General features: G+C 37.3%; 1 protein-coding gene across 2 annotated transcripts in view; it reads left to right on the top strand.

Moving 5' to 3' along the window:
* Positions 1–22,818, top strand: part of OXCT1 (3-oxoacid CoA-transferase 1) — a 141,278-nt gene that overhangs the window by 85,769 nt on the left and 32,691 nt on the right. The window lies entirely within an intron of this gene.

Genomic DNA, 22,818 nt, shown 5'->3' with positions numbered 1-22,818 from the left:
CATTAGCAAGCCATCTCACCCAGCCTAGGCCCTCACACATATTAACCTTTGACAGAAGCAAAAGGGTATGAGAATGTGAAAGACTTTTTCCATCTTCAACAGTCTTACAGAGATTTTGCCTTTTGATTGCTACCTGAGTCTTTTTTAGGAGGAAAGGAAATATTTCTCTCTTTGCTGTGTTTCATATGATATGTTTTGAACAACTGCTTACCTCTAAGATTTTGACTGTTCACTGGAACTTGGGTATGTTCAACACAGAGACTGAAAGAAAGGCGAGCTAGATACCTGATTCCAAACCATGCTGCTACGCTGCCTACCAGACACTCTTGTAAGAATTTAATCAAATATTCTCCATCTCCTCTGGTGTTGAAAGGCAGACTTCTTTGCATAGAGTGGGATTTTGGTCATCTTTGCATCAGTCGATCTCTGTCTCTCTCATGAACAATGAGTGAGTTTGATATTTGTTATCAATATCCTTTTGGCTAATGATGCATTTGTATGACTGCAGCAGCCTCTTCTCATTAAACAGCTCACTTAAAAGGAGAAGAAACATTAAAAATGATAGATGAGGCTTCCTAGAAACCCATTATTAGTAATATGATAAATCATAGTGTTGCTGATATGACTTAGCAGGGAATGAAACCGAAGGGCTGATGATTACTGCTGGTGACCCTGCAGCTAAAGGCTAATGAATCTTGAAGACTAAATTTTATTAAATGACTGAATTTCACATTCCCAGTTGGTGAAATCTTTCTCTATTCTTTTGGTTTAGAGATCATCTTGATCAACACTTTTGAAAAAATGTTTAAATTAACTCTCTATAAAAATAGAATAGTAAATGCATACATCCAGCTTAGACAGTTATCCACTTATGGCCAGTCTTGTTTCATCTGTACTCAATTTCCCTTTTCTTCAGATTATTTTGAAGCAAATACTGCACATATTCTATCCATAAACATTTCAGCATTATCTGAAAGATTATTTTCAAATTTATTTATAAAAGGATTCTTTTCATAAACTGCAATTCTGTTATCCCACCTAATAGTAAGGAATTAAGGATATAATTCTTTAATATCATTCAGCTATATAGCACCCTAATGTTAATTGCAGAAAACCTGAATCAGGAGAAATGAAGTGACTCAGCTCAGGCTGCAAAACTCTAGTTAGTAGCTAAGCCAATACTAGGACCCATCTCTTCTGTCTATAGTTTTGTAGGGATGCTCTTTCCACTACACAGGGGAAAGTTTACCTTTGAAAAACATCCCAATACAAAGAACCTTCCATGTTTCTTTCAAATACGCTTAGAAGCGGCTGTATCCAAAAACTATCATCAGGATGAACAGAAAACCTACAGAATGTGAGAAAATATTTGTAATCTATCCATCTGACAAATGACTAATATCCAGAGTCTGTAAGGAACTTAAGCATATTTACAAGAAAAAACTAACCCCATTAAAAAGTGGGCAAAGGACATGAACAGATACTTCTCAAAAGAAGACATACATGGGCCAAGAAATATGGAAAAAAGCTCCAGGGGCAGTGGCTCATGCCTGTAATCCCAGCACTTTGCAGGGCTAAGGCAGGCAGATTACTTCAGGTCAGGAGTTCAAGACCAGCCCGGCCAACACAGTGAAACCCGATCTTTACAAAAATACAAAAATTTGCTAGGCATGGTGGCATGCACCTGTAATCTCAGCTGCTTGGTAAGCTGAGGCAGGAGAATCACTTGAACCCAGGAGGTGGAGGTTGCAGTGAGCTGAGGTCATACCACTGCACTCCAGCCTGGGCAGCAGAGCAAGACTCCATTAAAAAAAAAAAAGCTCAACATCACTGATCATTATGATCATTAGGGAAATGCAAATCAAAACCATAATGAGATACCATCTCACTCCAGTCAGAATGACTATTACTAAAAATTAAAAAAAAAAAGATGCTGGCAAGGTTATGGAGAAAAAGGAACACGTTTACACTGTTGGTGGGAGGGTAAATTAATTCAACTATTTTGGAAGACAGTGTGGCAATTCCTCAGAGACCTAGAGGCAGAAATACCATTGACTCCGCAATCCCATTGCTGGGTATATACCCATGGGAACATAAATCATTCTGTTATAAAGAAACATGTGTGTGTTATGTTCATTGCTGCACTGTTCACAGTAGCAAAGACATGGAATCAACCTAAATACCCACCAATTATAGACTGAATAAAGAAAATGTGACACATATATACCATGCTATACTATGCAGCCATATAAAGAAACGAGATCATGTTCTTTGCAGGGACCTGGATTGAGTTGGAAGCCATTATCCTCAGCAAACTAATGCAGGAACAGAAAACCAAACACTGCATATTCTCATTTGTAAGTGGGAGCTGAACGATGAAAACACATGGACACCACTGGGGGAACAACACATACAGAGGGCCTGTTGGGGTATGGGGGAGCGAGAGTATCAGGAAGAATAGCTGATGGATGCTGGGCTTAATACCTAGGTGATGGGATGATCTATGTGGCAAAACACCGTAGCACACATTTACCTATGTAACAAACCTGCATATCCTGCACATGTACCCTGCTACTTAAAATAAAAGTTGAAGGAAAAAAAAAAAGCAGCAGCTGTGTCCCTGCGGTCACTTTACCTTTTTAGACCTCGGCTTCTTATTTGTAAAATGTGATCCATGGCATAGCTTTTATTCAACAAAATTAAATTTTTTTTTCTTTTTGCATTAGGTGTTGTATTAACAATGAGGGGTAGAGTGGTGAGCAAACCCAATACAGTCCTTTCCTGTACAGAGAATATTTTTATATCTATGATGAGGTTAATAAGATATGGGAGACAGTAGGCCAGGCGCGGTGGCTCACACCTGTAATCCCAGCACTTTGGGAGGCCGAGATGGGCGGATTATGAGGTCAGGAGACAAGACCATCCTGGCTAACATGGTGAAACCCTGTCTCTACTAAAAAAATACAAAAAAACCAGCTGGGCGTGGTGGTGGGTGCCTTTAGTCCCAACCCTCAGGAGGCTGAGGCAGGAGAATGGTGTGACCCCAGGAGGCAGAGCTTGCAGTGAGCCGAGATTGCGCCACTGCACTCCAGCCTGGGTGACAGAGCGAGACTCCGACTCAAAAAAAAAAAAAAAAAAAAAAGTGGGAGACCGTACTATAAGGTCAGTGCAGTACACGAAACATAAAATATGTTGGTTTGGGAACAATTAAATGAGTTTGCATTAGTTAAGTCATCTTGTCCAGGAACATGATATAGTTTACTCTCCAGGTCTCATTTTACCTCCATTACATTTGTTACATTATTTTATAGTTCTTCTCAATATTTTGAGCTGAATAGTCAATTTCAGTTTCCAAATGTCTATTGCTAATATAAAGGAAAACTGTTGATTTCTATATACTTCTTATACCTATTCATTTTACTAAATTTTCTTATTAGCTATAATAATTTTAAAAAAATTCTTAGACACTCTACACAATTCTCTTATCTGAAAATATTTTAAATTTAATCATTAAAACAATATAAATAGTAGTGATTGAGGAACTTGATTTTGATGAATTAGAGTTTTAACTTAGTATTATGTTTGCTGTTTGTGCTTCTAGTAAATGTCCTTTATACTGTTCTTTTTTTAATTTATTTTATTTTATTATTATTATACTTTAGGTTTTAGGGTACATGTGCACAATGTGCAGGTTTGTTACATATGTATACATGTGCCATGTTGGTGTGCTGCACCCATTAACTCGTCATTTAGCATTAGGTATATCTCCTAATGCTGTCCCTCCCCACTCCCCCCACCCCACAACAGTGCCCGGAGTGTGATGTTCCCCTTCCTGGGTCCATGTGTTCTCGTTCAATTCCCACCTGAGTGAGAACATGTTGTGTTTGGTTTTTTGTCCTTGTGATAGTTTACTGAGAATGATGGTTTCCAGCTTCATCCATGTCCCTACAAAGGACATGAACTCATCATTTTTTATGGCTGCATAGTATTCCATGGTGTATATGTGCCACATTTTCTTAATCCAGTCTATCGTTGTTGGACATTTGGGTTGGTTCCAAGTCTTTGCTATTGTGAATAGTGCCACAATAAACATATGCGTGCATGTGTCTTTATAGCAGCATGATTTATAATCCTTTGGGTATATACCCAGTAATGGGATGGCTGGGTCAAATGGTATTTCTAGTTCTAGATCCTTGAGGAATCGCCACACTGACTTCCACAATGGGTGAACTAGTTTACAGTCCCACCAACAGTGTAAAAGTGTTCCTATTTCTCCATATCCTCTCCAGCACCTGTTGTTTCCTGACTTTTTAATGATTGCCATTCTAACTGGTGTGAGATGGTATCTCATTGTGGTTTTGATTTGCATTTCTCTGATGGCCAGTGATGATGAGCATTTTTTTATGTGTTTTTTGGCTGCATAAATGTCTTCTTTTGAGAAGTGTCTGTTCATATCCTTTGCCCACTTTTTGATGGGGTTGTTTGTTTTTTTCTTGTAAATTTGTTTGAGTTCATTGTAGATTGTGGATATTAGCCCTTTGTCAGATAAGTAGGTTGCGAAAATTGTCTCCCATTTTGTAGGTTGCCTGTTCCCTCTGATGGTAGTTTCTTTTGCTGTGCAGAAGCTCTTTAGTTTAATTAGATCCCATTTGTCAATTTTGGCTAAATGTCCTTTATACTGTTCTAACAGTTTGCCTTTAGTCCTTTGCTTATAGTTTTTAAACTGAATGGCAGTTGAATGTAGTCAGTATGTTTCCATCTGTTTAATCACAGTTCTTCACCCTGAGTTTATCAATGTCATTATTGAAATTGATGTTGAATCAGTTTTTTAATACGAATAGTCAATTTTTAACAATTTGTAAGTTATTCTCTTGCCTTTTCATCTCAAATTTTCTCCCTTCTTGTGGCAATTTTGTTAATTTGCATTTTCCAAAAAGCATCCATTTCTTTTGGATTTTCAAATTCATTCACCCAAAACATGTCATATTCTTGTATACCTTTAATTTCCTCAGACTGTTATTATATCTTCTCTTTATCCTAATGCTGCAGATGTTCAGACTTACTAATTTTCTTTACTTTTACTCACTTTTTAATGTTATACTAGTTCTAGATTTGTAAATTCAAATGTTTACTTTATTTGCAGTCCTTATTATAAAATCATTTAAGGCTCTGTATTTTTCTGAATATAATTTTAATTGCATGTCATAATCTTTGAGAAAGTTCTTATTTTCATTAATTTCTGGGTAGCTTGTAATTTCAGTTTTGATTTCTTTTTTGGCCCAGTAATTTTTTATAAGTGTTTTTTCTTCAAATTTCAAAGGCTTGGAGGAGTTACTCTTTACATTGCTTTTTGGAATTTATTGGGTTTTCTTGGTGGCCAGGTAACTTGATTTTTTTTTCTAAACTTTACATGAAAATAAGATAATTTTATGTAAGATTGAGCTTGTTAGTTATTGTATTCAGATCTTTTACTTTCTTTGTGTGTTAGTTCTTGGAGACAGTGTGGTTAGTAGAAAGTGAGTAAGCACAGATTTTTAAAGACCTGAATTCTAGTTTTAGCTTTGTTACTAACAAATTGTGACCTTATACAGATTACTTTCTGTCTGTTGGTCTAATACAGTACAGTCCAGAAAACTCACTGTGATGATGGAGACATTCTATATGTGCTTGTACAGTGTGGGAGCCATTAACCACATGTGGCTTTTGAGGACTTGAAATGTGGCTAGTGTAACTGACAAACTCAATTTCTAATTTTGTTTAATTCAGATTTATATAGCCGCATGTGGCTAGTCTAACTTATCAGACAGTGCATATATGATCTCTGAAATCAAGTTCTTGGATTCAATAAATCCCTAACAGAACTCAAAGCTAAAATTTAACCTCTAAGCTGTGGATTTACACATTTCGAAAGATGCTGCTATGTAATGGGGAATTTTGAATACTTAGAAAAAAATCGGTATTTGAGAGGTGGTAAAACTTCAACATTTTTCTACCTGGTTCAAGCTTCTAACACGTATAAGACCTAGAAATAATCTACATTTAATAATTTAGCTTATAGTGATCTTAAAGGCTTTGAAATGTGGAGAGTTATTTTAATGAGGATTTGCTTCTGAAAGTCAATGCTATGGTGAAAATCACATTCCAATATTGCTTCTGAGTATATTTTACTTCCTTGTCAAAAGTTGCAAAACACATAAAATCTAACATATGTTCTTCTCCCAAAGGGCATTGGATCAAAAAAGAAAGACAAATTATAACTTACCCAGAAACTAATAAAAACTAAGAACTTTGTGTCAAAGCTTGAGGAATACAATTAAAATTATACTCAGAATAAAAAGAGAACCTTAAGTGCTTTTATTACTTGCAGAAATGATACATTGACTGCTTCTGGCTTGTGTGCATTCCTTACCTGTCTAATGCATGTGGTGGGGCATTGTTGAAGAACTTGCAGCACTCGATCATACTAGCAGCTGAGATGGGTATCAGCACTGGAACAGATGATCATGGTTATTGTTAAGGTCCAGATAGAGCAGTTGGCTTTTATTTGGGAGTCATATGACATGTGACATATATCCTTAAACCCTAGAGTCATCTTGATAAATTCACATTATGAAAGCAATGTGGGATTGGGACTGAGTGAACATGAGTTTTCCATCTCCAGACCTCTTCTGTCTAAACTGAATGCCGGGCAAAATCATCAGTATTTTACATTTACCGTTCTCTCTCCCCTCTTAACCAGTGTAGTGGAATTATTTTAAGTAAAAGGCAGAGTTTTTAACTTTGTTTCCAATAAATTCAACACTACCCATATTACTATTTGATAGCTCAAGTAGATCATTGGAGTATTTGTACTAATACTTCATTTATAGAGAATTATTAGATAATAAGATATTCCATCTGTAACTTTTTTAACGTTATCCAAATTTAGCTATGTTAGTACCAATTTCTAAATATAGTTCTGAATAGAAAATTAGATAATCCATCTTTTTACATTTGTGCATAAGTAAAGTAAATAGGTTCTGCATGAAGGCCTGACACAGAGTCCTCATAAGCTTTGACTCAAGTACATGTTTTAGCCATTCACTATCTGTTTGGCATATTTCTGGATTATGATTGTAGCCTAGGACAGATCTAAATAACCAGACCCTCAAAAATTAATCCACAAATATTACAAAAATGGCTGTATTAAAAGGCAAAATTTTTCTTTCTTACTGCCATAACTTCATGAAAACAAACTTATTAATACTTAGAAACTCTATCTGCTAACATAATTCCATCCTGAATGTAACTTCTGCTTATAATCATGTAGTTTTTAGGAAATTTAATTTTTATAAATCATGGCTTTCAGGTTGGCAAAAGATGAATGGTTTATTTATAAGCACATTGGAAAGCTTTGTAACTTTAGTCCTGAAAGATCTGACTGTATTTTTAGAAATTGTACATAGGACATCTCTAGGCTTACTGTCTGCTTCTTAGCAAAATTAATTAACACCAACAGATTAGGAACAATAAGAAAGAATAATAGTGTAATAAGTTCAACATAATGGACATTTTAAAATAGGAAGCATCTTTTATGGGGATTCGATTACCTCAGCCAGTTTTTTTTCTGACTTGTTCTGTGACTTCAGGTGATGTATTTAGCTTTTCTTCATTGAACGGTTTTTTTTTTGTTTTTTTTTTTTTTTTTTTTGAGACAGAGTCTCGCTTTGTCACCCAGGCTGGAGTGCAGTGGCATGATCTCGGCTCACTGCAACCTCCACCTCCCGAGTTCAAGCGATTCTTCTGCCTCAGCCTCCTAAGTAGCTGGCATTACAGGCACATGCCACCATGCCCGGCTAATTTTTGTGTGTTTAGTAGGGACAGGGTTTGACCATGTTGGTCAGGCTGGTCTGGAACTCCTGACCTCATGATCCACCCGCCTCACCCTCCCAAAGTGCTGGGATTACAGGCATAAGCCACCGCACCTGACCCCTTTTTTGTAAAGGAGAGCTTGTTACACATTCTGCAAGTACTTTTTAGGTGATGAGGACTATCTTTATATAATTGAGTTGATTAAAAGATGTTCAGTATGAACAAAGTAGATCATAACAAGAAAAATAAGAATATTAAAAAATAGAAATGGTACATCATTTGTCATAGAACAAAGGGCCAGTCTATTTCTAATTTTCTCACACTGTTAATAATATGGTCAAAGAACATTGTTTTAAAAAGTTCTAATGACATGTATGGTTTCTTTTTCCAAAGCTCTATCAGAATCTAAGATGTCTAGCATCAAGATAGGCTTATCAACATAATGAATTGGATAGTAAAGTTTTTTCCATTGGGAATAAAAACAAAAATCCCACACATGCCATTCTTAGATTTATCTTATTTATTCAGAGACTAACTCATGACTTTGTTATGCTAGCATACTCTGTTCTGGTAAATGTTTGATTCTGCAGAGAAATAAAGTTCAGTTACTACAAGAAAGCAAATCATTGTTGAAAACAAAGCACAGATTCATTTGACGTTCTCAAATTTACTTGTTTTGTGAGTCAGATTTTGCAAAGCCTTTTAGCAACAGGCTTAAAGAGTTACTAGTAGAGCCCCCGAAATCTGAGAACCATTTTGTTTTCATTTTGATGAAAACCATATAAAGCACAGGAACAGGCCACATACTGAATTTTTTAAATAAATTTTTTGTTGTAAAAATTAAAATTAGTTTAGATTCACAGAAAAGCTACAGAGATAGTACAGAGTTTCCATATTCCCCCCACCCGCTTTTCCAAGATCCAGTTCAGGATGCTGCATTGCATTTAGTTGTCATAGCTCCCTAGCCTTCTCTAATCTGTGCCAGTTTCTCAGTCTTTCCTTGTTTTTCATAACTTTGTCAGTCTTGAAGTATTAACTGGATGTCCTATAGAATGTCCCCCAATCTGGATTTGTCTGATGTTTTTCTCAGAATTAGTTGTGGGTTATGGGTTTTTAGAAAGAATATCACAGAAGTAGAGTGCCCTTCTTATATCAGGGGTTATAGGATATCTACATTGCATCCCTGGTGATGATACTCTTTATCACTTGGTGAAGGTAGTGCTTACCAGGTTTGTTCACTGTGATATAAAATTACTATTTTTTCCTTTCCCTACTTTGTTCTCTGTGGAAGCAATTTAGTACTTTTAGCCCACCCTCAAAGATCTGGAGGGGGATTAAGCTCTACCTCTTGGAGGGAAACTGTGATAAGGAATATATTTTGTCTTTGACCCCCAGTTCCTGACACTGAGCTTCTAAAATGTTGGGAATTTCCTGAGCGATAGGGCCATAGGAGCATTTTGTTGTTCATAATAAGCCCCTTTCAACCATACCTGAATTTATGCTAATGTGACTCTCAGTGGGCCCTTAACTAGCTTCAATATGGAGCTGTTTGCCAGACAGACCAAGACGTGATTAGAGGGTTGGAAAGTTCAGCCCCACACACAGTCTCTAGGAAGGAGAGAGGGTCTGCAGATTAAGTTCAGTCACCAATGGCCAATGACTTAATCATGCCTATGTAATGAAATGTCCATAAAAACCCCTAAACGACAGGGTTCTAAGTGCTTCTGGGTTGCTGAACACATCAGGGCTCTGGGAGAGTGGCATACCTGCATACAGCATGGAAGCTCTGTGCTCCCGCCCCCAAATCTTGCCCTATACATCTCTTTCATTGGGCCATTCCTTAGTTGTATCCTTCCTAATAAACCAGTAATAGCAAGTAAAATGTCTTCCTGAATCCTGTGAGCGTTATAGCAAATTATTGAAGCTGAGCGGGGGTTGTGGAAACCTCTTGACTTTATAGCTGGTTCGTCAGAGGTACTGGTGGCCTGGATTTGCTATCAGGGTTTGAAATGGGGAGCAGTTTTGTAAGACTGAACCCTTAACTTGTGGGTCCTGTGCTAATTCCAGGTAGTTAGGGTCAGAAGTGAGTTGAATTGTTGGGCACTCAGCTGGTTACAGAATTGGGTGGTGTAAGGAAAAACCCCACATATTTGATGTCAGAAGTGTTGAGTATCAACAGGTGAAGAAGTATTATGTATTTTGCAATTCTTCTGGAGAGAAGATTTGTCTCTTCTCTCCCATTTATTTAATCATTTGTTTATATCAATATGTTCTCAAGTATGTTTTATATTTTGGTTGTAATACAATACCGTGTTTATATTATTTATTTATTCATTTATTTATTTATTTTATTTTTTGAGACAGAGTCTCACTCTGTCACCCAGGCTGGAGTGCAGTGGAGTGATCTTGGCTCACTGCAACCTCCACCTCCTGGGTTCAAGCGTTTCTCCTGCCTCAGCCTCCCTAGTAGCCTGGGCTACAGGTGCGTGCTGCCACGCCCTACTAATTTTTTGTATTTTTAGTAGAGATGGGGTTTTACCATGTTAGCCAGGATGGTCTCGATCTCCTGACCTCGTGATCCACCTGCTTCCACTTCCCAGAGTGCTGGGATTACAGGCATGAGCTACTGCGCCTGGCCCCGTGTTTATTTTTATGCTCACGTTGTTCCAGCTATAGCCATTGGGAGCTCTTTCAGGTTTGTTGCTCTACCCCTTTGGTGTCCTTCCATTCTTTTTGTTTTTCATTGAGCACTTCCTTACTTTCTGCTACTACAAGACGCTCATCTTATATTTCTTGTGCGCCTACAGTCAACTTTTTCTTCAAAAGCTAATTCTCTAATAAGAGAATGACATATAGAAAACCAAGATCTGGGTGCTAGGTGTGCTTGTTGCTACTGGGCTATCATTGCTTCTAGGCCTTCTCAATGGACAGAGCTATGTAATATATGCACACATACTAACCCATGCTCATGCAGTTTTAAATAATAAACAACTTTCCATTTTAGACCATTTTCCTAAGGATAGAGGAAAAAAGTAACTCCTTACTGAATAACGGTTTCAAGGTGGTATCAACAGAATGTGTTTTCTTCCAACACCAGACCTAGAAAATGGCATTCTTAGGATTAAAAATAGTGACATTTTAGCAATTACACCTCACCACCAAGTATTTGCCACACTTGAATTCCAGACGAATGTGACTGAGGTCATAGCTGTCATATAGCCATATAGTTAGTAATGTTGTAAAGGAATAAAGTCCACTCACTTACTGTAACTCCTGCTTGTCATCTGAGAATGTACTAGCTTTAACATGTACCTCAACTTAGGTCCCTATAAAATGAAATGGAAGTAACTAGGGTTTTTACTCACAGGGATTTTAAAATACTGTTTTTTCACACATTTAACATTCAAATGTGGTATTATGAATGGTCAACCTTACTGAAACCATCAAGATCAGACATTTAAAAGGTCTCCTATGAAATTCAGGGAGTTGAAACATTGGCCTATCAAGAAATGAGTTAAAGTTTGTATATTCCTATATATGCTTTTTACCTCTTCTGATCTTTCTTTGTATTTCACTTTGAAAACAATTTTCCATTCTATTCTCAGTTTTTCATTTTTTTTGGCGGGGGGGTGGTGGGTTGCGAAGGGATAGGGTCTCACTCTGTAGCCCAGGCTGGAGTGCATTGGTTGGTGCAGTCATGGCTTAGTGCAGCCTTGACCTCCTGGGCTCAGGTGATCCTCCCACTTCAGCCTCCCAGGTAGCTCATACTACAGGTGCATGCAACCACACCCAGCTAATTAATTTTTTTTTTTTTTTGTAGAGACAGTGTTTTACCATGTTGCCCAGGCTGGTCTTGAACTCCTGGGCTCAAGTGATCTGCCTGCCTTGGCCTCCCATATTGCTGAGATTGCAGGCTTGAGCCACCATGACCAGCTGTTCTCAGTAGTTTGATTTCTGCATTACCAAGTTCTTCACCAAAGCTTTTGTTTTACTATTACTTTGCTCTAAAGACATGTCACTTTTTTTTTTCCCCATCTTAGAGATTGCCTGGCACTGTTGACTTGAAAAGGTAGAAATTAGTGCTCTTTGAATCTCCTGTTATATCTTTCAAAAATATTAACTTTGTGGCAAATCGCCCAAAGTCGTTCTTTTAACTGGTTTTGGTGTTGAAAGGAGAAATTGTGTTTTTCCTGCCTGTGATGATAGGACCGTCCCAGAGTGACATTGCGCTTCAGCATTCTCTGTTGCCTCCAGAGATAGGTCATTCTCACAAAGAGGATGTGCTTTTCCCTCTTGGGACTCAGACCTGAGACTCATTCCATGCACCGAGTCTGTGTGGAATGATGTTACCTAGGAGGCCCATGGTTCTCCTTGTCCTGAGAGTAGGGTGTGCTTTCTTAGCAAACCAGTGGTTAGACTTACCTCCACATATGAGAAGCACTGGATCCCTATTTCACAGAGTAAGACTTGCACAGGAGAACAAATTAAGACTCCAACACAGAGTTATCAATTTGCCGTGAATGTCATAGCTATTAATTCCCAGTAGGTACTTAAGCAGTCATTAAACGGGGTCATCAACTGAATCCAGAGGACATCTTGAGATAAACAGTAGTTATTAATTTAATGTAGAATCAAAATACTTTGTATTCTCCCACCCAGTCCTATAATACTTGCTTAATAGGGCACGTACATTTATTATACATAGCATGCTCTTTTGCAATTGCTCTTAACTGCTTTTTTTTTTAACCTTTAAAATTTATCTTCTGTGTTATTTTCTGATCCTTTCTATTGTGGAAAAAACACTGGTAATGATTTTGATTTATTAATGTTTTTTCAGTCACTGTCTCTTTTGTTTTTGTTTTTGTTTTTTTTTAAATCTCATCCGCCTGTCAGTGATGGCAGTGTAATTACAATAAGTCTAATTGTGCTCTTAGAGCTTTGCAGACAGTGGGAGGAGGTAATGGAGCAAGTGTATGCTGCCTATGGTTCTAGTTCTCATTCCCTCCCCCTTCTCTCCAACCAACTCACACCCTCTTTGAGGAATCAGAAAATAAACTTTCTGAGAACAACTATTTCCTGATGGCAAATTAAGTAGTAATAATTCCATATTCCATGTGAACGAGTTGTTGAGGAGATTAATATATTTTAGTACATGCAGACACATAAATGATATTTTTCCATTTGTATTTTAGTTTCCTATTTTGTAGTGACTATTGGAGACCTCCTAAAATTATAAACCTTTAAAAAATTATGTGATAGTAATTGTGATCTTTTAAACCTCACCATTAGAACATAGGTTGAACCAACCATATGAAATTCCTGTATTCGCAGGTCATACATGCTCCTATGTGAGCAATTTCATATGATTCTGATATATTTCTCTTAGTGATTCAGTGGAAGGAAGAAAATAACTTATCCCTGGATTTTTAAATATGTAATTTATTCTGTTTCTGGGTAGTATACAGGCCCAGAAGCTCCAGTGCTTAGCTATATTCAATAAACTCAAATAACTTAGAGTACCTTTTTATTTATCCTGAAACACTTGGTCAAGTTCTTTCCATCAATGCCTTCTGTAACAGGCCTGATAAAACAAGATGAACTCACTTAGCCATATTGTCTGATGTTTGTTTTCATCTCTGTAGTATTATGAATAGACTCTATGAAAACTGCAGCTGCAGCTTCAGAACAGAGCTAGGAGTACGTTTTTCTCTTGCTGTCCATTTTCAAAATCTAACAAATAGATCAGAGTGTTAGTCTATGTGACCTTATACAAAGAGCTTAACCAATCCAAAGTGCCTTAATAACAACAAAAGAAACTTTGTCACACATTGATTGTACCTTGAGAAGAGAAAATACATTGGTTTCATAGTTCTAACTGTTCCCTTAATAAATACTTATTAATTTCCTATACAAAGGTGGAGTTAATTACCTTGTATAATTAATGACAATTTTATATGCATTGGAATTTTTTCTTGGAGCGATGAGATTTCATAAGTGAACTATGGAGACCCTTTTGAATGGTATTTACACTTTACAAAATGAGAGAAATTGTTGTAATTAATAGCTAGGAACAGAACTCATTTTTCTTATTTGAAGTTAATTGATTTCTTTAAGAATCAAACCTATTACATTTGTGACATTTTCTAACCTGCATAAAGTGGTTTGTCTGGACTGTCTTACAATAGATGAATGAAGACTCTGATCATGGTAATAAAATGAGTTTCACTTACATTTTTGTTTGTTCAGGTTCATCAGGTTCATTTGCAATAGACAATGTGTTAGAGAAACTTGATGTGGTTTTGGTATAGTTTCTGGTATAAACTAGTACAGATAGTTTCTGTAAAGTAATTTTTTATTTTCAAATATTCTGCCTGGAGTCAGAAAATAGCACATTTATCAAATCTAATGTATAGAATTATCATAAAATCATTATGAACTGATACACATCAGTGGTTCTGTTAGTTATATTTATTATAGTGGAATTTATAAAAATGGACTTTACCCTTTGTGAATATTTGAAAGAAAACAGAAGTGGTAGTTTTAGGATTTTAGAATTTGCATTTTTTATTTAATTTGGCCTCAGAAACATTGAGAAGGCATTCAAGACCTATGAGCTATTAAAAGCAGGAGTTTTGTATGCTTAGTGAAAAGCACAGAGCACCTAATAGATATTAAGTAGATGCTTAATTAATGACTAATAGTTGGGGTATCCAGTTTCTTAGGACTTTTCCTTGGGTGTCTTATAAATGATTTTTCTTCCCACTTGAAAAAGCAAATTCAGTGTAGTTCAGATATGTATTAAATAACATTTATTTAACATTCAGCTCTGAAGAAGATATTTAAAAAATGTCCTTAGTAGGGTCAGTTTTGAAGGACACCATATTCTCTTCTCTATAACTTTGCAACTTCCTGAGGTGAAGTTTTAATTTTACATTTTATTTTAGCCACCTCTTTTTTTTCTTCTTGCTATCATTTTCTCTGTAGGTAATGTCCCTAGCTTTGATTACTCTCATTAGTACACCTTAATATCTTTTTGATTCTGTATTTTTTAGAAACAAACTTGAAGATGGAATTCAGTTTATTAAATACATACTGAAAACAAGCTATCATGTATTAGTAACTGCACTGGGTTGAAGGTGAACAGGGAAGGCAAAGGGCTCATAGTCTAATAAATAATGAGCAAGGGCTGGGCGTGGTGGCTCACGCCTGTAATCCCAATACTTTGGGAGGCCAAGGCAGGTGGATCACCTGAGGTCAGGAATTCGAGACCAGCCTGACCAACATGGTGAAAGCCCGTCTCTATTAAAAATACAAAAATTAGTGGGGCATGGTGGGTGTGTGCCTGTAACCCCAGCTACTCAGGAGGCTCAGGCACAAGAATCACTTGAATCCAGGAGGCAAAGGTTGCAGTGAGCTGAGATCCTGCCACTGTACTCCAGCCTGGGCAGCACAGCAAGACTCTGTCTCAAAAATAGTAATAGTAATAATAATGAGCAAGATGATATCCTGCATCTGTGATAGGTGATTTTTTTTTTAATTGAGTCACGATCTCTCTCTGTCGACCAGGTTAGAGTGCAGTGGCTGCTCACTGTGGCCTCGATTTCCTGGGCTCAAGTGATTTTCCTGCCTCAGCTTCTCGAGTAGCTGGGACCACAGGCACACATCATCCCATCTAGCTGACTTTTTTTTTTTTGGTAGAGATAGGGTCTTTTTATATTGCTCAGGCTGGTCTTAAACTCCCGGGCTTAAGTGATCTTCCTACCCCAGCCTCCAAAATGTCCAGATTACAGATGTGAGCTACCACACCTGGCCCTGTGACAGGTGGTCTTGATTAGGCAGTAAGGCACAGGCACTGATTAATCAGAACAAATGTGAGAAATCAGAACAGATGTGAGAACAGATGTGAGCACTGGTAGTCATAGCTGCATGGGGTCTTGGAGGCTCCCTGTTGTGTTTTTAATTGTTAAATTTGGGGGGAAGTGTGGTTAGAGAGAAGGGAGAAGGTGTCTCATAAGGGAGAGATCATAACTACTTGTATGGCCTTGCCACTACCTGCCACTACAACATCAGCCCTGATCTTAAAGCTGATAATGTGGTAAATTTTAAAATGGGAATATGCAAGTATGCTGTGAGAGGTTCCTAAAATAATCATGTGGATAGCGTGGGACAGAGGTCTGTGAACACTTCCAGAGAGAAGTTATCGTGATTTGATACATAAAGAATAAGCCAGAGCTCACTTGATAGTATGAAGGAGAAACCTCAAGGCATGTGGGAGCCATATGCTATGTACAAGCAACTCACTATTCCTGGCATGGAAATGGGAACTGGGCTGTGGGGAAATGAAGAGGGGAGGGGCCAGGTTATCACAGACCTTGAATGCCAGGCTGAGGTGCTTGGACTTTACCCTGAAGCACTGAAGGGTTTTATGCAGAGGAGCAATGTATTCAGATGCGCATTTTAGAGAGGCAGTTTTTGTGGCTGCAAGTTGGACAAAGAGGGACAAAGCTGGACACATGTTGACCAGTAGGGAGACTACTATAACTCTTTAGGGAGAAATCATGGGAATCTTATCTAGGACGAGAAAAGGTCAAGTTCAAGAAATGTTGGGAGAAGTGGAGTTCTCAGTAGTTGAGCAACTGATTGGATGTGGATTATGAGGGAGAGGCAGGAGACAAGGAGGTTTCTGATTTGGATCTTGAGGTGGATGATTGGCCATTAACTGAGCCAGGAAATTTGCAGGTGGGTGAGATTTGCCTTTATAAAGATACTTAATTTAGTTTGGATCATATTGAGCTGAGGCATGTATTAATATAACAGAAGTTTTTATTTCTCATTCACCTAGAACCAAATGAGTATCCCTAATTGTCAGGCAGCTCTCTTCTGTTCAGTAATTCAGGGATTGAGATTCCTTCCATCTTATGGCTCCACCATTTTCAACTTGTAGTTTGCAGAAGGTAGAAGAATGTGGAGGATTGTTCTTGCCAGGTTTTTGGTCCAGCCCTGGAAGTATATACATCACTTTCACTTTCCATTGTCCAGAACTTACTCCATGTGACCAATTGTAACTTCAAGGAAGGCTGGAAAATGTGGCCTAACTATGAGCTCAGGAATAAAGGAACAATTTTGGGAATCAGTTAACAGGATGTGCCACAGGGTGACAGGGACATTTTTGGATATCAAAGTCTGAAACTTGCAGGAAAGACCTTAGCTGGAAATGTGGTTTTAGGACTCATCACAGACAGGGGCAGTTTATATGATGAAACTAGATGGAGTCACTCTTGGAGAACAAGTAGGCAAGAGCTGAAGACAGAGCTGTTAATTTGGCCAACATATAAAGTGTTCTGGGAAAAAGGATGCTAGGTAGAAAACTGAAAGCCTCAATAGCAGTAGCAGGAACCAGGACCATAGAAGCCCCTAAGTGGAGGGTTTCAAGGAGTGAATGGAAGACACTGTGATATGCAGTAGATAGATATAGGAATGTAGACAGATATATAGTAGACACCATATATACATATATATAGAGAGAGTAGATAGTAGATAGACATATAGTAGACACCACAAGGTGTCCACTCAATCAGATGATTAACTATTAGAGACGTGACTGAGTAGAGTTCTCACTTCAAGGGCACAGTCAAGCAGAAACAAGATTTTCTCTCTCCAGGGAATTAGCAGAGAGGAGCCATGGAGACAGGATGGAGAAACTGGAGCAATGGGGCTAATTGATGACATAGAGCATCCCTGAGAGAACAGGAATAACAGAGCTGATTAAAATAGAATTTTGAGTTTATCAGAATACTGCTCTTTTGACATGCTTTTTTGAAAAGCCCTTATAATGATTGATAACTGATTTTTATTGTGAGTAATTTTGCTAACCTAACAAAAGAGAATATAATTATATTTCTCGTTCCATATTAGTTGGTTTACATAATCAATTCACCTGTCCTAGAAAATGCCATTAATCTTTGAAAAGAACTTTTTTTGGTTTTTTAAAAGAAAGTGTAACACAGAAAAGAGAAATATTCTCATGTAACTGTGCTATAACTTTGCTATACTAAGGCAAATTTTAAGTCTCTTATTTTTCTTAGAGAAAGGAGTTTATAACCTGTTACTATATGTTTAAATTAATGTTATCTTTCTCAGTTTTCCTCTCTCCTACTCTTTAGCTAGGAGCATGCTTAGAGGACTATTTCTTTTCTAGAGCATTTTTTAATAATGGGGAAGACAGATATAAAGAGGCTTACATTTGGATTGAGGTGGGTACTTAATGTTCTGGTATTTAATATTGAGCAACAAGAGCTAGTTTTATTAATAAATCATTCTACAATGATCTTTCCCTTTGACTTCCAATAGATTCACACTTTCTACTATGTCATATAGCATTACTTTAAAATGCTTTTAAAATTGTTTCTATATATTATAAATTGTTTCTCACTTAAGACCAGAATATTTAGAGGTAACATCTGGAAATGAGCCATTACTGTTTATGTACTAATGATAAAGGTGATGGCAAGAATGATTTTCAGTGTTTTCCGTACTTTATTTTAAACAGCATTTCACAGAACCATTCAAATGCATTCATTTTTCCTTTTTGTAAAACCCTTAAAATATCACCAAAGATCATGTTTACAACTTGAATTCCTGTTGTTGTTTTTTTCTTTTTTGGAGTACAATATAATATTTATACTTTGATGTGTTGACTTTTTAATGGTACTGAATTTATAATAGTTTTTCTCTTACTTTCTTTAAAATTCTAGTATTAGAAAATAGGATCAAAGTAGGTGAAATTATTGATTTCAGCTTAAATCTATTTTCTAGAAAAAAGTGGATCATCATATTCATCTTTTATTTCTAATTCCTATCTTGGTGCCTGGTTTATAATAGATTCTGAGTAAATATTTGTGAATTGAGGATACTTCAATCAGTATCTTTAGAAAGGTTGTATAACTGTTGTAATGGAGCATGCGGCATTGCTAGCTCATTTTATTGCAGAATCTTTCCATACTTACTATCAGGGTCAATCCTTAACAGCAAAAGATGAGTTGGCTATGAAATGAGCATCCAGCAATCATCTCTCCATTATGCTAGCCAGAACGCATTTCAGAACTAGAGTTGCATCATTTAAGAAATGTATGTTTGCTGATGAGATTTTAAAGAAAGCCATACTTTGTGTCATGCTGGCCCAATGCTTGAATCATGCCCAGAAGCTCTTCTTCATTATAGGCCTATTTTCCCCAAGTATCACTTTCCCTCTGTGACTTATTTAAAGGTATATTTTTAGCTCCTTAATCTCCCCGTTTTATCAGCTTCTTGTTCTGTATGTTGAATTAGGATGTTGAATTTTGAGGACGAAGATGAGGGATGGGGGTGGAATCTATATTCCCCTGTTCAGCTATTCCCTTAAATTGTAGTGCTCTCATCTTCTTAAAATTCTTTCCATTCATTCATTCATTCACTCACTCACTCATTTTATTCACTCAGCAATCATGTTGTACCTCTGCAAAATGTCAAGCAGTGTGTTGGACATCTGGATAGAAAGATGAATTACTCTGCCTAGCACAGCATCTGACATAGTCACCTCACTCAGGGAGCAGTAGTAAAATGTCCCCTTAAGAGCCTTGCTCAGATCCCCTTCTGTTGTGCAGCTGTAACAGTTCTAATTTGACACTGAATTCTCACCCTTCCATATAATTTGGGCATCACTTTAATATATTAGTCAGACTGGCTTCTGTAACAAATAAGCCCTTCAGTTTGAGTGGCTTAGCACCCTGTTCACTTATTTTTTTACTCATATTGAATGGTGCAATGTAGTTCCAAAGAAGTGGGCTGTGCAACAGATGGTCCTTTAAGTACCAAGGCTGAAGGAAACTCAGCTATCTTCCAAAGTCGCTTTGGATGTCAGCGTCCAGATTGCAGAACGTGAAAAAACATGAACTGCATGAAAGAGATTTTTGTAGGCCAGAGCTGAAAGTCATAGATATCACCTCCTTTTTTTCCATTGTCTGGAACTCAGGCACATGGCCACCCCTAACTGGAATAGAGATCTGGGAGATGCAAGTAGTGGGGACCCAGAAGAATGCCTACCTAAGCTGGAGTGAAGGATGATGATGCATTTCCCTCTTATGTCAGGAAGTATGCCTTGTATAACCCTGTTTTGTTTTCCTCCTGGTATAAATAGAACGCCTTTTCTTCTTTTTAGTAATTGACTGTTTCAGAAATCCTTTGGGAATTGAAATGGAGGGAAACATTTTATTTTCTGTTTCCAATACAGTGAACACACTAAAAGCAGAAAAACCAGATATTTGAAGGTTTTCCTGTAACCTACTAGAAATGCTGTTAGAAGATACTGCTCTTATCTTTCACAGTATTGCTCTTACCACCTGATGGGCTACTTTTGTGAATCCCCTCATTTGTGAATCTCCCTGAGCTACTTCCTTCCCTGCCTGCTTTCCCAGCCACAGTCAGCAGTTGCATCCTCAGTGTTATACCTTTGTTGGTTTAATTCATTCATCCACTCACTCATCCAAATATTTATAATGGAGAGAAGAAGAGAAAGAAGGAAGGGAGGGAAAGAGAACAGTTGAAATTCACTGTGATAGCATTACATACTGAATAGCACAAAGGCTTAGGGAAAAGACACTTATCTCTACTTTGTGATAGGAGAGAGGTGAAAATGTTCCTTTTAGAGGAAGGAAGTGTAGTCTGAGTCTTTTAGTATTCATGGATACTTTTCCTTCCATAGGCAACAAGCTTTTCCAGGAGAAGAACCTTGTTTTGATCTGACTCTAGCACCCTAGTATACAGCCACACTTATACTAGACATTCAGTAAGTTGAATTGATTGAAGATAAGTGAATACATTTATAAACTCTATTTATTACACGTTTGCATACATCATCTCATACAGTGCTCACCACAGCTCTGTGGTAGGACAGATATTCTTATTCCTGGTGTATAGATAATGAACACAAATTCAGAGAGATTTGGTGTTTTGCCATTGACTCATAGTTAACAGGCTAGATCTCAGGTGTTCTGCATCTAATCTTGTGCATTTTTCACTCTTGGAAACAAGCATTAAATTTAAGAATCAAAATAGTGCTTTAAAGGTTGTAACATGTGCTTTGGGAATGAGACATCAAGCCAGCTGAATCTCTTTGAGTGAAGGCTATTCACTTATATTGAGTCAAGAGTGTTTTTAACAAAAACAGATATGCTTGGTCTACCATGTTTTATAGTGTGTTATATTCTTGCCAGCACAGTGGTTTGTACCCTGCAGGGCCTCTGTACATATTTCTAAACTAATTGACAGTAATTTAAAATGTATAAATCAGATTCATCTAAATTGGGCAGGCTTCCTTCGTGTTAGAGGCTGCCATAAGTTTTTACCTATGTAACCATTGTGTCACAGGGGACAGAATTTGCCTATGGTATATTCTAATTCAGGGACTTTTTTTTAATTCAAGGAGTTATTAACTCTCTAGCTGGGTTTCTGGTTTTCTTTGGCTGCTGCCTTTTCATTCTTCCAGCGCTCGCCCCCTCAGTCTGCCAAGGACACTATGTATAGAAACTGAGACTGCCTGGATGTTCTTACCATAGCAGATTGACACATTTTATCATAGGATTGCTTTACTGTCTTTTGTTGCTCTACAAATCTCAAACTTTCTCATTAGAGTTTGATAGGCATTGATTGCTTCCATCTCTGACTTATTTATATTTTGTACCATATCAGTGTTCTCTACAGAAATATTATGACCAACTTAATAAATTGGCCCCCAGTTTATTAGGGTTGCAGCTAAGAATGAAGTCATTGCTTATAGAAGCTTAAAAGTATGCATTTCCACATTATGTTCTGCTTCAAACGGTCTGAAACCAGGCTCATTTTATACTCTGCACTTCTCTCCCCTGCCACCCTCATCCCTTGCCCCCCAGCTGTTGCCAGCTGCCATCTGTCTTATTTACTGACAGACTCCAAACCACAAAAAATGTGGTGACTACTTCTGTTCTTCATACTGCTCATCTAATTCATGTTCATGTTCTGTTTCATTGACCTGTAAAATGTCTCCGAAATCATGGAATTCGAGACCGTGTTTTAAAGCCATGTTGAGTGCACTTCTTGATCTCCTTATAGCTCTAACATTATCAGAAAGGAGCTAAGAGCCCTCTATGACTTTACTGGCAAATCAGCAAGAGGACTTAGGCTAAAAAATAAATAAAATTTTAAGGAGGTTTCAGTTTAAAGACATTTCTCTTCAATATACTTGAGTAAGAATCATTTTATCATCTCTGGAAACACTTGCTTTTTCCAGAACTCTGTAACCAGGAGACAGAATAGATGGATGGACTTTTTCAGAGCATGTGGTACATAGAAGGTGGTTGGTAAAAGTATAATGAATGAAGGGATGGCCAGATGATAAAAACAGAATGATAATGGTGAAACGATCCTGAACTCTGTTTCTGTGTTCTGTTTTTGCTTAGCAAGAATGTTTTTCATTTTATTTTTCTAAGAGCAAGATAAATGCCAAGTGTTAGAAAGACAGAGCCACCTCTCATATTAGCCATTACTAGAAAAACACCATTAATGCCTCAGCCTACTACTACATAATGGAATTTTAATCTGCAGGAAATCCAAGAGTACTTTAGAAAGTGCCCTTAATTGAAGACTCAGTAGAGTTGATTGTGTTTAAAAAGAAAGAAGTGGATGTCAGGGGTGTTTGGATTTCAATCTGATACTGTAATAATAGTAATGTCCCAGAATTCAGGAAAGGTTTTTAATTTTTTTTAATCCACTGATTGTCTTATTGCTAAAATGTCAAGAAAATCATATTAGCCACACTTAATAAAAGTGCTGTAATGTTTATCCTTAACTTTATCCTTCAACCACAGAATAATAGAATGACAGAATATTAGGTTATAGAACGTCAAGCACTAAGCAATGAAGGACAATGAGTTTTAATGATCTAGTAGCTTATTT

This window comes from Nomascus leucogenys, chromosome 6, assembly GCF_006542625.1.
Source record: "Nomascus leucogenys isolate Asia chromosome 6, Asia_NLE_v1, whole genome shotgun sequence".
Lineage (NCBI taxonomy): Eukaryota > Metazoa > Chordata > Mammalia > Primates > Hylobatidae > Nomascus > Nomascus leucogenys.
This window is presented reverse-complemented; position numbering and strand designations above follow the sequence as displayed.